Below are 14406 nucleotides of genomic sequence, written 5' to 3' on the forward strand. Positions count from 1 at the left end.
ACCAGAAACGTGCCGTCCTTGGGGTCGCATGAATGCCGACAAGTGACCGATCGCTCTTAAAACTATGTAAGAAGCTTTCTCGGTAAGGCTGGTTGCGCACGAGCGATTGATGTTTCGTGATTTATTGTAAGTGTTAGGAAATGTAGTACTATTTCAGCCAATTTTTATTATGAACTTTAAAAGGTTTAATAATATGTATTTATGGGAACTATTATTAAAAAATAGTGTTTAAAATTTCGAATGACTAGATTTTATCACAAAAATTTTAAATTTTAGAATTATTTCATAAATTGTGTGCCTAATAAACAAAAGTGAATTAAAACAATTTTGTTTTTTAATTTCGTCGTTTATATACAATTTTCGTTAATATGAATCGATAAATGGACAAAAACATTCTGGCAAAATTAAAATATGCATTAGGTACGTTTACGTTTCAAACACGAAACAGAACGAATGTGTGACGTAGATATCAAAAGAAGTAGAGCTATATATTTTAAAAACACTAAACATCACGTATACTCGCATTATCATCAATAATATACCTATTAACGACAGCTTAAGTTGCATCCAAGTCGCAATCGCAAGTCACATTCAGCCTAAACAGTTGCGGCTTGCGAGTGTCCGCTCCACTTGGGCTCATCTCGGCGCGCGTCCGGTGACACACATAGCGTACATATTGCACGTTCGCTAACTGGACCGCGCTGTAAAAACTCGATGCAACTCGAAAATCGACACTAGCGCACACGGCGCGACGCGGTGGAAATGGAATGTTTTGTTTTTAAATACGAAATTCGATTTTTATAATGGCCTTCTATTTTTAAATTCGTTTATGATATTTTGTAAAAAAAAATCTAAGATAGTGTTATTTTTATAAAGTTTGTAGCTGGCCTTATTATGGCATATATTATCTATGCTATTATAAACTCATTTATTTCGTACTTTTAATTGCTAAAAGTTTTAAAGGAAAATGATTCCAAAGCCCAAGTTCATGGAAAGTATCAAAGTTCAAGGAAAATAATCATTGCAATTTACAGATAAATGTTTATGCATTATTATAACCTTATTCGGTTATAATAAGGTACAATGATGGTATGAAATAAAATACTCTTCTTCACATTTAACCACGATTCACTATATCTTATCCCGTCGCCGCTTTAGCACTTAACAACGAGCGTGACCAATGGCAGGGCTATTTATTCTAAAATGATATCCGTGAGAGTCTATTCTTTATAAACGTAAAATAATAACTTTGCAGATTGATTGATACATTAAATACATTAAAGGGAAATTATTTTGTAGAGGTTTTTATTAAAGCAATAGATAGATACAAAAAAAGGGCCTAACGAATACATATTTTGTGAAAAGTTAAGACAAGAGAGAATTTACACACACGTTATATGAAATCATCAATGTTACCCTTGTTTTCTCAAGGAAAAAAATAAATAAATTAAAAACTTTGTTTTGTAAATAAACAACTATCGTTGACTTCTCCATATTTGTTCTACAAGACATGAGAACATTCAAATATAAACCGAGTGTCACACTTAAGTACTCAACTATAAATCAAGCGAACACTAGCTAATAGGTTTCCTGCGGTGCCTGCACGTTACCGTGGAGACGTGCCAATCATTAATCATATGGATTTCACTCCAAAATAAACTATAGTGTCTTAGGAACATGCGGTAATTAATTATATTAATTATGCGGTGTAATTAAAACCAAAAGTTGTTGTGTATGTCAATTTGCGAACGCGATGGGATAAGACGAGTGAAGTGAAATAAGTATAGTCCTAGATTTCTTTCTGTTTTCTCTTTCGTTATCCCTGATTTCTTAGATTTTTTTGCATAATAGTAGGGGAGCCCAAGAGGGGATTTTGGGATTTACTCGAGCGCGTCAGATTACTATAAGGGACGGTACCTTAGCTATTCATTAGTACCTCTAGTCAATATGAGCAGTTATGGTTGGTGGGTGCGCTCAGGGGCCCCGCTGGAAAATTTGAATAATCCATAATTCCCTAAGGTTGAGCTCGAATCGTCAGATTAGCGAAATGGGGACTTCTTATATTGTAATTAACCCCCCCATATATTAATCTGACGCGCTCGAATAATATTACTTTAATTTTTTACCCTTTCTTCATAGCGATTAAATCGCCACTTAAATCGTCAGATTAACGTATACTATTTTTCAGTGACGTCCTGGAGCATGCAAAATATCAATATCTAACGCGCTTGAGTATTTCCAAGCCAATTTTTTTCTTTTTTAAATTAAAAAAAAATCAAAAAACCCTTCCCCACCGCTAAAAGTGAAAACATTATAGGACCTTTTTTTCTCGCTATGGTCTAATCTACCAATTCTAATAGGTTCCCGTGACGCTCGAGTAAATCCACATTTAGCATCCTGGGCTCCCCTACTATAATAATATAGTCTCTCTTGAGAAGTTCCATTTCTTTTTTGAAAATTAATCGAATTAACAGATTAATGAATTTAAAATTGAAAAAAAAAGATAGATTGATAGCAGAATAATTAATTTAATATTGAAAGAAAAATGAGCTCCAAATCTCATTGAATGCAAAACTTGATTGAACTTCGAAATAAATGAAGCTACTTTGGCATGATAAAATAAATAATTGAGCATCTCGCAAATTACAGCCTTATTACGATCAAGTACTATCGAAGAAACTGAAGTCCCTTTATTTGTATGACGGATTTCCTTGTACTCAGCTAAGTGCTAAACGGTCTTAAATACGTCCTGTGTTAATGGTGCGAAAGTTGTTCACAGGCCAGGCGCCTTTGTGTGACATATAAACAATTATCTTGCTTGTAGTGAATGAAATGGGTTTTTCAACGATTGCAATCAAACAATTTGTTTTATGTATAATTTGCTTGAGAGTTTTGTTCTCGAGTCCTTATTCAGTAGACTGACTTCGGAAAAGAATTTAAATAACCTATCATATTTTCATTTAATTTTGATTCCCTGTGTAGACATGACGGAATAGAATATCAGGTTATGTTATTATGTAGCTTTTGTTATATAGATTGTAGAACTGGTAGACACCATGTTTTATGTTGAGCTCAGTAATATCCTTAAATATGTTTTCTTATTTCTCACAAAAGTTATAACTATCATATTTTGACAAATGGTATACATGCAGTGTTTACCACATTATTCTCTTCACAAGTAAAATAACTCCCTAATATAAATTCTCTAACTATAACAACTGCTGCTGCTGCATTAATTACAATAACATTCTCAAACAGATCCGTCCCCTTTGTAATTCTAATACGGACAAAACAAATCATTAGCATGTTTGGAAACACTCATAAATAGTGGAGTTTTTAGCACACCGTACAATAGGTAGCTTATTGTTAACTCAGTCACGTGGTAAGCTAACGCGGTCAGATGTTAGCTATGCTGGGCGTGTGGTACGCAAATGGGAGTCGTGATTTTCCATGTTTTCAAGGAAATAACTGAATTTTGAAGCTCGTTATCTCTGTACAGACATGGGTCTTGTTAAGGATGCGCTTTGAAGTCTATACGTATAGTAATAGTCATCTGTACACGTACTAAATCTGAGATGCTTCGTGCATTCTTGATAGCAATGTTTTGGCATCTAAAATCTCTTGTTGTATCTTGTAAAGCCTGAATGTGCACCGTATATCGAAAGTAGGGATCTTTTTGACCTAATTGACTATTTGATAAAATAATGACTTTTTATTACCTATATTTTTCGAATAATTTACGATAAAACTGTATTTTTAATGTCAATAAAAAATCTTTTAAACATCATAATATCTATATATCTAGAAGAAATTTTTATGATTCCATTTATATAAACAGACGTATTACGTGTTAAAATAAATAACGCAGTACAGTGCAGTTTACATACACTAAAACAACATGCAAAACTTAGCACATAACCCCATTCAAACTACGCACATATAATTTAAGCGGATCACACACGCGCATAAATACCCCTGTCTCGGTTAGATATACCCATAACCGTTTGGAGTCCATCCAGTTAGTAGATACGATGAATATGCAGATTTCGTGATGACGCCCCGTACTGGAATGCTAACGGTCAGTGGACAATGCAACCTCTGTACAGGTGACTGGTGATGCCGCGAAAACGAAACTGTGTGAAAATGCGTTTGGGGAGAGGGCGTTTATAGATTTAATTACATTTATACCAAATTCTGTTACTTTTTAGATTTATAGAATATGAACTTTTCGTTTACATCTGATTCGTTCTGGTAGTTGTATAGTTGAAGTTTAACCACTTAGTACGTCAGCCAGAGATTAGATCAAACTTGATAAAAATTACTGTTGAATAAAGAGAAATTTGCATAAAGGTTATGAAAAAAAATGAAATGAAAAATATATTCATTTCATACACACAATTTTCAAAGACAGAAAATGGATGAGTCCTCCTAGTAAGTTCACAAAAACCTGTGTCAGGAGGACCCGCTCTTCCTTAACTAAAGTTTACAAATATAATTTATAGGTTATACTTTAGTATTTACAATAACCATAATCCATGGTTATAAACAAGCTTATTTTTGCATAAAAAGGCGGCATTATCAACCAACCTTACATCATCAAGTCGTTATTATACTCGTATTACCTTTCTGCCTGCATCCATCAAGCATCTGTATTCGCTCACAACTTTCGTTCAGTACTTACAATGATCGAAAGTAATATCATTCCGGTTTATATTTGCATCACCACTCATTTAAATGCTCGTAAATATAAAAGCTTAAGCCGGCTACTCACGCCGTCACCCCTGCTGCAGGGGGCAATATTCGAAGTGCACCCTTAATTGACTCCTTAAATGTGTACAGTACAAGCAATTTTGAGAACAGCTGAAATTGCTCCAACCGCCGTGCAACGAGATTGTTCCAATATTGCCCCTGCGGCAGGTACGTGAGTAGCCGGCTTTAGCTGCCCGAGTCGCTAAGTTTCAGTAACGCGTCAATAAATTCATTTAAGTTTGTCGTAATGGTGTTTTCGCTTATCGGAACTTTCTTTCGGATATACCTTACACTTAATATCTTTGAGATAATTGGTTTTAAATATACGAGAGTGCTGATTATTGTAAGACGTACCGGAATGTGGTTTTGTTCATGTAAGGGAGTTATCGGTTACGTTGCTTGCGTAATTGTCGTTTCTTTTTATTGTTAATCTTTTAGGTGTTTTAGTACTTAAAGATTGTTGAAACATGTCATATTAACGTTACGCTAATTGTGTTATTATTGTTATATTTCTGTGAATCCCAGTAGAAAGTGTCCCCTAAAGATGAAACGCATTCCACTATTCAAAAATTAAAGTGGATAGATAGCACTTTAATTTTTGAATATAAACCATACAGTTTCACTCAAAAGCTCAACATTTCATCAACATTAACTCCGCCGTTATAAAGGAATTAAGCAGCACGCGTAGAAATTTATATAAAGAATTTAAACCAGTTTTGTTTGTCAGCAAAACATGAACGCTTGATTTAAAATCAGGAAGTTTTATCGTAATATTAAAAGCTCTCAAACACTGAGTGTTGTCGTAAAAGTGATTTATTTAAAGTCATATTCCCGTAGGCATTGACTTTATCGTAACGGCTTAAAAGTAATTAATATTAAGAAAAACCTGCAATTAATATGCGGAGATATTTTTAATTATTTTTAATTTCAACTATTAATTTGTATTGAATGTGTGATTTAGATTACAGATTAAGGTTAAACTGTGATTTATTTGAGTTCATTTTGAAATATGTACGTTTGATATGTATCGCGCTCTATTAGAATTAATTTGGTAACTATAGTCCTTTCCACCTAAGATGATTTCTGTGACACATCGATTTTTGACACGTGTAGAGATGTCTTTACTGAAATCATATCAATTGTTTCCGATAATCGATAATATTTTATATGGAAATGAAATCGATTTGAATAATGTACCAAAATTAGATTTTTCGGCATTTCGCCATCAATTAACTAAGGAAACTTAGCAAACAACAGCAACAAAAAGTCAACAATAACAATTAGTAACAATAACAGAATACCACGTAAAGTATCAATATAAAAATGCAACTTGTATACAAGGCTGACGCACTCGTACATACGATTGACTCGATTGACAAACGATCACAAGATGGGCGCCGATTATATGATTTTCCAACTCTATGATTTTTCAACGATCCATTTCATGTACACGAGTTGCGTAGGTATTATATTTTTGTGTTATTTTATTTTATTTTTCATTATATTAAACTAAACAATACTGTTTTTGATTTATAAGCTTAAGATGTTTCATTTTTATATTTTTGGTAATAATGCCGCCATAAAATAAAAATATTATGCACTAAAATTATTTTGGCGTTTTAAACATAAAATACGTAATTCGTAACCCGATGAAGTGTCACAGGAATCATCATAGCTGAAAAGGACTATAATAGCAACATACCAACATTAATATCTGTTACATTGGTCGATTCTGTTGAAAAGACTTATGTTAAGTCGGTACATACTTTCTTAACTACGAGCCCTGTAAGGCATGCAGTTTCGCAATGAAAAGATTAAAGTTTCTACTCCAATTTAAGATCAATTAAATTTTAAATGAAATTAGGATTTAAAATATACAAAGCGTTGATTCTTTCAAATTTTCTGTTCTCTTATATTATGTTTGAATTATTACAAAATTGTATGCATATAATCGAATCCAATCAGTGCGCCGCACGTAAGATAAAGCCAGCTAAAACTGCATCGAACATCATCTCATTGTTCGTAGGCATCAATTTTCGTGTGATTATGAGAGGAATACAGACGTACAGAGGTACCGGCCAGATGAATACATGTAATTTATTACTTGTATAGTCTAAGAGATAGTATTGTGTTTAGGTTATCAATGTATATTCGTATTGAAAGCTTACTCTGTTTATAACTTTATAGTAGGTTACAAATAAGTTGCATGTTCCATCATTACTAGTGCAATATAATTTTTAATATTATCTGATATTATATAGTGGTATTATGTATCACTATTTTGAAACTAATGATTAAAAAATTATAGATTCATGTGAGTAGTAGAAACCTGAAGATAATAAAAATAAAAATTTGAACATAATTGCTTCACTAAATAAAGTACACATTAAATATTATAATATTTGTCAACATATCCATAGGCCTCGTTATAAGAACATAGGAAATTGTAAATGTTAATTTGCGAAATAAATAATTTATTCAGCTCTCCGTCTACAAATACCGAGCGGCAAGTTATAAATAGAAGAAATAGAATTGTAATCATCAAATTATACGGTGTACCGAGTAGGGCTTGCCTGATGGAAAATTAGTGGCATTCACGTGTCAACGTAAAAAAATTCATTACAACCGCTGCCTGCTTATCATAGTACATTAAACACGCCGTTAGGGCATGTCTGTAGTATTATGTATTGTATCCAATTGTTTAGGTGGAATGTGTTTATTAACCTTTTTGATGGGGTCTTATTGACTTACGTTTTGGTACTACTTGTGATTTCAAAGTGTAGGTCATTCTGTAATTTCAAGAAGCGAAGTGCAAACGTCAAGTGTTTTCCGGATCTAACAATATGGAGTATTTACATATTAATACATTAAAAAAATAAGGGATAAGCTAGTATAAATATATGATTTGAGATAAGTTGTCAGCGGAAATGTATTTTTATCCCACATTATATGTTATAAAACGATCAAAACGACCATGAAATTTTAACATAAGCAATTATTCAATTATGTTTGTGTTTGTTACTTAAAGGGCGACGCATTCGTAATCTTGAAAACTAGTAAATACAATATAACATAAATCAAATTCCCATGACGAATGGATAAATTAAGTTTTGTTCATAGCAAACTGTTAAATAGTGAAATAATTATCGCTTCCCATTGAACTAGTGTGATGAGAAAATGACACGTTATACCGCGGCCGATTCGGCTCTATTATCTTTGTGAATCATAATGTAATAAAACCTAGAAGAGACATTCACCTTTTCGTCTTTTATTATACTTCCATCATTCATACTTATATTATAAATGCATGTCGGTTTATTTCGTAACTATGTCTGAGTCTGAAACGTTGTAAAAATTTAATTCTTGGAGAAAAAAAGGAGCTTATTCTTATCCCGACAAATAGACTGAAAAGAGTAAATGGGGGTGGAAACGGATATGAGCACATCAGCGAAGCAAAATGCTAAGTAACAAATTTAATTGTATGGTTTAAAGATCTACCTTTATATATTTATCTACACCTAAAGCTTAGAATGAATATCATTTATATGCACCTATTAAATTGTGTAAATTAAGTTTAAGAGCGTGTGATTTATAAATTTTATCAATTCTAAAATTAAGTCACAGCTCAGCTTTTAACATTTGCACCTAAATCTCAAAGTTATTTCGTTATCAACATGATATTAAGTTTAAGTTGAATACAGTTATATCACTTTTTATATTCAACGGAGTCCAATTAAGACTCATCTAGTAAATTATTCAAAAGTAAAACCACACCTGGCAGAGAGTCGTTGACCTATAGGCTAAAGTATAGTATATCGTAAGGAGACACACTGCCAAAAAACTAGCTCAAAAAATACCATTATCGATTGCAAGGGCGTGGCTTTTTAGAGGAAATAATTCATGCGAGGTAACACAGGTGACGTAACTAGATTAGTTTTGTGTAATTAAGTTATTAGTTATTACTTCGCGTCTCGCGATCGATGCTGTAAAAAATACTCAAGGTAATTTACGACGGAATTGTAGTAAAGTTGTAAATTGTAAATCGATGGTAAATGCGTATAGAAATTTCAAACTGTAGTGGCTCTAACCATTGTGAAGATTTTTCTCTATAGCACTGACGATGTTAAATATTTTACAGTAAGCTTCGTTATGGACTATTGACTTTGCAACAAAATATATATTTGACATGTAAAATACAAAATAACTACAAAGTATAGTAGTACATAATATTACCTATATACGTAGCTAAGCTTATTGCTGCTTCCATAGAAACAATCAAGAATTAATAATATTGACTGATAATATTTTTTACACTTGTTCTATTCGTTAGTTACCTTAACACTTAAATTAAAAACTGATAGTACTAAATTAAAAGTGTAATAATCTACAAATATGCACGTCTTAAGAAGTAAAAAAGTTGTTTGTTTTATGTACCCATCAATGAGACAAAATTTTAGTGTGTGTTTATCTTTATTATTCTTGTAACACGATTATGAAATGTGGAAATAGGTAGCCCAGGAAAACAACTTTGTTTTAAGCTATAAATGTTATCTACCTCAAATGAGTATGAACGTGGTTGATTGTTTAAAAGGGATTTTAATGTTTTTATTTATTCTTGGTACATTAACAATTAAAATGAGATAAATTTCGATTATTTTATAAAAAACGTCATGCGACTTTAATTCCATGTTTCTTATTTTGTAAATAATAATATTAACATGAGTTATTATTACATATTAACAATTCACATGTAATACGTCATACTTAAACTGACGAATACCATAAAATAATTTCACATTCCTGAGGAATTTTCACTAACGCCGTGTATAAAATGACTCACACATCTATCTATGTCGCTTTCTTTTTAAAAACTTGCTAAAATACCAACGACGTGACACACATCAAATAAATTAATCTGGGTTTTAAAGGAGAATGGCAAACTCCCATAGGACTCTGGGCCTGATCGTTACACTGATGATTTATGGGTGATTAAATAGATAAAAATATACAGACTCTATGAATATAATAATTATAGATCTTTTCTATGGGATAGCAGAGATATTGGGATATTGATTAAGATCAATTTTGAATATAACGTTACTAAGGCCCTTCTGCCATTAGGTACGATACTTCTAGAATACGATACTCGCGTAGAATACTACTTAGATATTTGCTGGCTACCCGATGCTCGCATATTATGCGACTGAAAAATGACTAAATTCATCATTATTGTGCCTCGTTTTTGTGGACCGACGTTATAATAATAATAATTCATTTATTTATTGCAACAACAGTTACGTCGTTATGTCGAGCAATCAGCAATTCCAGTGACGAAGAAGCTCTTGCAGTTTTTCTTTTTTATAGAAATAGAAGACGCCAACGTAAGAGTAAGAAGTACTGGATTCATCCATATATTGAAAGAAACATAAATTGTAGAGTTTTTGTAGCCGAATGAGAACTACAACATGATGATTAGATATTTTTATCTTTCTAACGAAGAGATACGCGCGAGAGTCGAGACGCGATGCAAAGCGACCGACACGGTGAGTAGTGCTATACTAGTCGCGGACGTGTAGGATACCAGTAGCGTAGTGTGCGAGCCTACATAAAAATGTATGTGAGATACTCCGCGGCGACTAGTCTCCGAGACTTTCAGGATACTTGAATCGCCTATGCGTATCGTAATGGGAGAAGGGCCTAAAACTTCACTCAAATGTCAAACAACAAACAAACAAATCACTCATCACTGACACAATTATGATTAATAATTTGACATTTTATTAATGGCCAGCTACCTAAATAAAAATGTCATAATTATTATTGATTAAGTAAAACATGTTTTTATTTTATAAAATGATCTAAATAAATTAAGATATGTGTTAAAAATAAGTTGGGTTTTGCTTCTGATTTAAAGCATTTGAATTCAATAAAATTAAAAATAAAATATAGACGTTCATTCGTATTAATCGATATATTCGACTTTTTTACTCCTGACAACACTGACAATCTCTGCTTGATAAGACCGGTAGTCATAGAAATCTAAATAACAATGCCGGTAGTGAACACAATATTATCTTTTTTTTCAAAGATTTGTTTTCCCATAGAATCAGAAGTAAATATTTTACCAAGAATTACTAAAAATAACATAATGAATTTTAAATATATTATGATTTCTGTAACACTTAGGCCCAGTTTCGCCATTCTCCTTTATTGATTCAAACGTAATATTAGATGTATGTTTATATTTTTAAATGTTTGTTTAGCTTTCGCGGATTAATAACTATAAACATTGGTACCTGCTATCATAGGAAAAATTCTGTTTTATTGCTGATATAATTTTTATATATTGTATAAGCTTATTTTTATATAGAAAACTAGTATGTTTCCTCATTTATTATACATTAAATTTATTACTCTGTATTTCAAGTCATAATAGTATGTTAACGCTGCTAAAGTTATATTTTTATCGAACACAAACAATATCCTACATTTTATTCAAAAACAATGCTTTTGAATCGTCCAGTATATCAAACCAATTAAAAGGCACCTGTCACCAGTACCTAGAACAGACTTGGTTATTTTTATGTGAATCCAGATAATTCCTTTCTACAATAACTTATTCATCTCCCATATTAACAAGGATTCTATAAATTAGCATATGCAATAAGCCGACTGTCTGTTAAAGTCGTTGATTTAAAGCCAAGCCGAAGTCAGACGTAAACATAGATATTTTAATAGCTAAGAAAACATTAACTTTCATAAATTATTGAATAATTGGAATTTATGATTTTGCCACGAATAAACATAATCGTTAAATACAAGAAAATGTTATTTTTACAGGTTTAAATGAAAGATTTTCGAGATTGTTTACAATTACTGAAAATGAAGCGTTTTTCTTTCGGAATAATAAGTAAAATATCGAATTTGTATAGACTGCTATAAGTTACCGTGTTGTTTTCCTCACTAAAGAATTTCAGTACTATGTTTAGGTTGGCTTGGCTTGCAATGATCATCATTTTTATTTTTACGTTTATTTACAACCATAAGGTCCTCAAAATAAAATAAACAAAACATGAACGAGTATCTAGAGCGTCTGCGGTTCGTTTTCAAGGATATAAGTTTAGAACAAATGTATAAAAGGAAATCCAGGTGACAAGTGAAAATGTAGAAATCACATCTCATAATAATCCGCTATGAGCATTTGTTATTACTGCACACCGTCATTACTGTAATGGCGGCCACGCGCACAAGCAATCCAGCTTCTGATCGTGTAATTTGGAAGAGTATTCAATCATTGGATTATTGTTTGTTGAATTGCGGATCTGATGGATGTGTAATGGAACGTATGATCAGATATGTAGGGTCCAACTGTTTAGTAATTGGTTGTAATGAGACTAAAAATTATCGTAAACATTCGAACAACAGTTGATCAACTATGTTGCTGGTAATATTGTTTAAATGTTAATGTTTTGGTCAAGAACATTTCAACATGCGTTATCAACTCCGCAATACATTATTGATATTATTGAAACATGTTGATTCAACTTTTTCACACAACAAATGTTTACCGTGTAGGTTAGCTACTATTATGTATTCTGTGGTGTCGACGAGGTTTTTGTGCGCGTCTTTGATAAATAATCATATACAGCCGTATCTAAAGATTTTTTCTATACATGAAATCTTTCTTTAATATAATATTATTAAATAGAAAAAACGAATTTGCGTGATATTAAACACGCAGGCTTAGATTCGCTGTCCCTGCGGGCGGTGGTTTTGGCATTATATCTGTGGACTATGGGAAGAAACGTCAGTAGGGTAATTCGTAACCAAATCGAATTTGTTATTTAGAAACGGAACATAAATTGATACGCTTGGATATCATTACAAGTTATTCTGAAACGTATTATGATTGCTTTATGTGATTCTTGATGTTTGTATTGTACAATTATTTATCTCCTACCTCGTAGAAGCAGATAAAGTTTTGTTTGAATATAAAATAATACATACTTTGCAAAAAGATTGAAAATTAAGTAGGTAAGTATATTGTAAATCATGTTATAAATTAATTATATTATTAATTAATATCTAATTAATTTCTTTTCATTCTATGATTCATTTTCATTAATCGTATATGATACCTACCTAAGTACTAAACCCAACAACCACATCGCATATAAATATAAATTTAATATAAATAAATGAAACAGTTGTTTGCTTGAAATAAAATGTAATTAAAACAATTAATTAATTTACACCTAGGCACATAAAAAGCAACCCAGAATGTTCCACCGCTGCGGTTACCGTAAGATCGTTTCTGTGAACGCAGCTGTACTGCGCCCGAGTATCCGTTTAACATAGATGAAAATCGATTACTATTGCTTTACACTTGATCAAAATACGTATTAAATCTCATTGATATATTACCTACGAAATAGATGAAGCGTTTTTGATAAATAGAAAAATATAGAGTTCCTTTTGGATTGTTGTTTATTGAGTTCTGTAGGGATAAATTAGTTATTTGATTATTGAGTTCTGTAAGCCTAAAATTCTGCAAAAGCACCGACTAATACAAATGCCATGAAAATATTATGTAATGACGATTCGAAAGTGCTTCTAAAAGAAGTCTAATTGAATAAATAAATGTTTGAGTTTGAGTTTGAATATTCGAATGTTTACGTTTGTAAAAGAAATCATAATATCAACATGTTAAGTATTTAGTACTACTTTTAGTTTTAAAATCCCTAGTTAAATAAAAAAAAAACTTGAGAATAATACCGTCCGTTTATTGTTTGTAAACATTTGCTTCTATAACTTTATTGATGTACAGGAAAAGCGTGTTCTTCAGATCAATTAAAAGACAATTGTGATCAATAATAGACAAACACGTGGAGCTGCATTAAAGTTATAGCTTAGAATGTGATTATTACAGTGTAATAATAACCACATGTAGTATTTTGTTATACAGTCAATGATAGAGAAAGAAGTGACTATGAAATCAATACTTTTTTTATATTGTCATGATATAAAAGAAAAGTGCTATTTCGAAAAATAAATATGAAAATTTTTAGTCATAATTAGCAGTAAAACGTTAAACACTACAATAAAAACTGTAAAAGCGAAGCAGGAAAGTAGGGAAATGAAAATTTGATACAACTTCTACATACAGAACTACATAATATTATGTATTAAACCTAACATGACTATTTTTTATATCTGGCACATACTTATTAAGTATACTCAAGGAAGTATAATGCCATACGCTTCATAGAACACTATGTTTATCTGCCAGTACCTACCTGTGTTTTTATTGAAAAGTATACGATCGTAACGTCTAATTGTGAGATGTGACCCGCCCATATTTTGCATGCAAGTAGTGTGAAAAAGACACGTGTTCAATAATAATAGTTGTTCATAGAAGAGTGCGATTTCACGAAATTACTAGCACGCGAACTGTCTCGTTCTCACCTTGTGTTGAGATAAGGAAAGTATAACCACAGTGTACTGTCTCACAAGAGCGGATTCTTGAAGTATTTCATTAGTGTCGAAAGAGTGTCAAAGAGAGTAGAAGAAAGTGTAACTACTGCTGTTTTTTCTAACTTTTCTTGCTGTTTTATGTTTATTTTAGTGGGTATTGTAATTACATTTGTTATGATAACG

The sequence above is a fragment of the Colias croceus genome, chromosome 10 (genome assembly GCF_905220415.1).
Source record: "Colias croceus chromosome 10, ilColCroc2.1".
Lineage (NCBI taxonomy): Eukaryota > Metazoa > Arthropoda > Insecta > Lepidoptera > Pieridae > Colias > Colias croceus.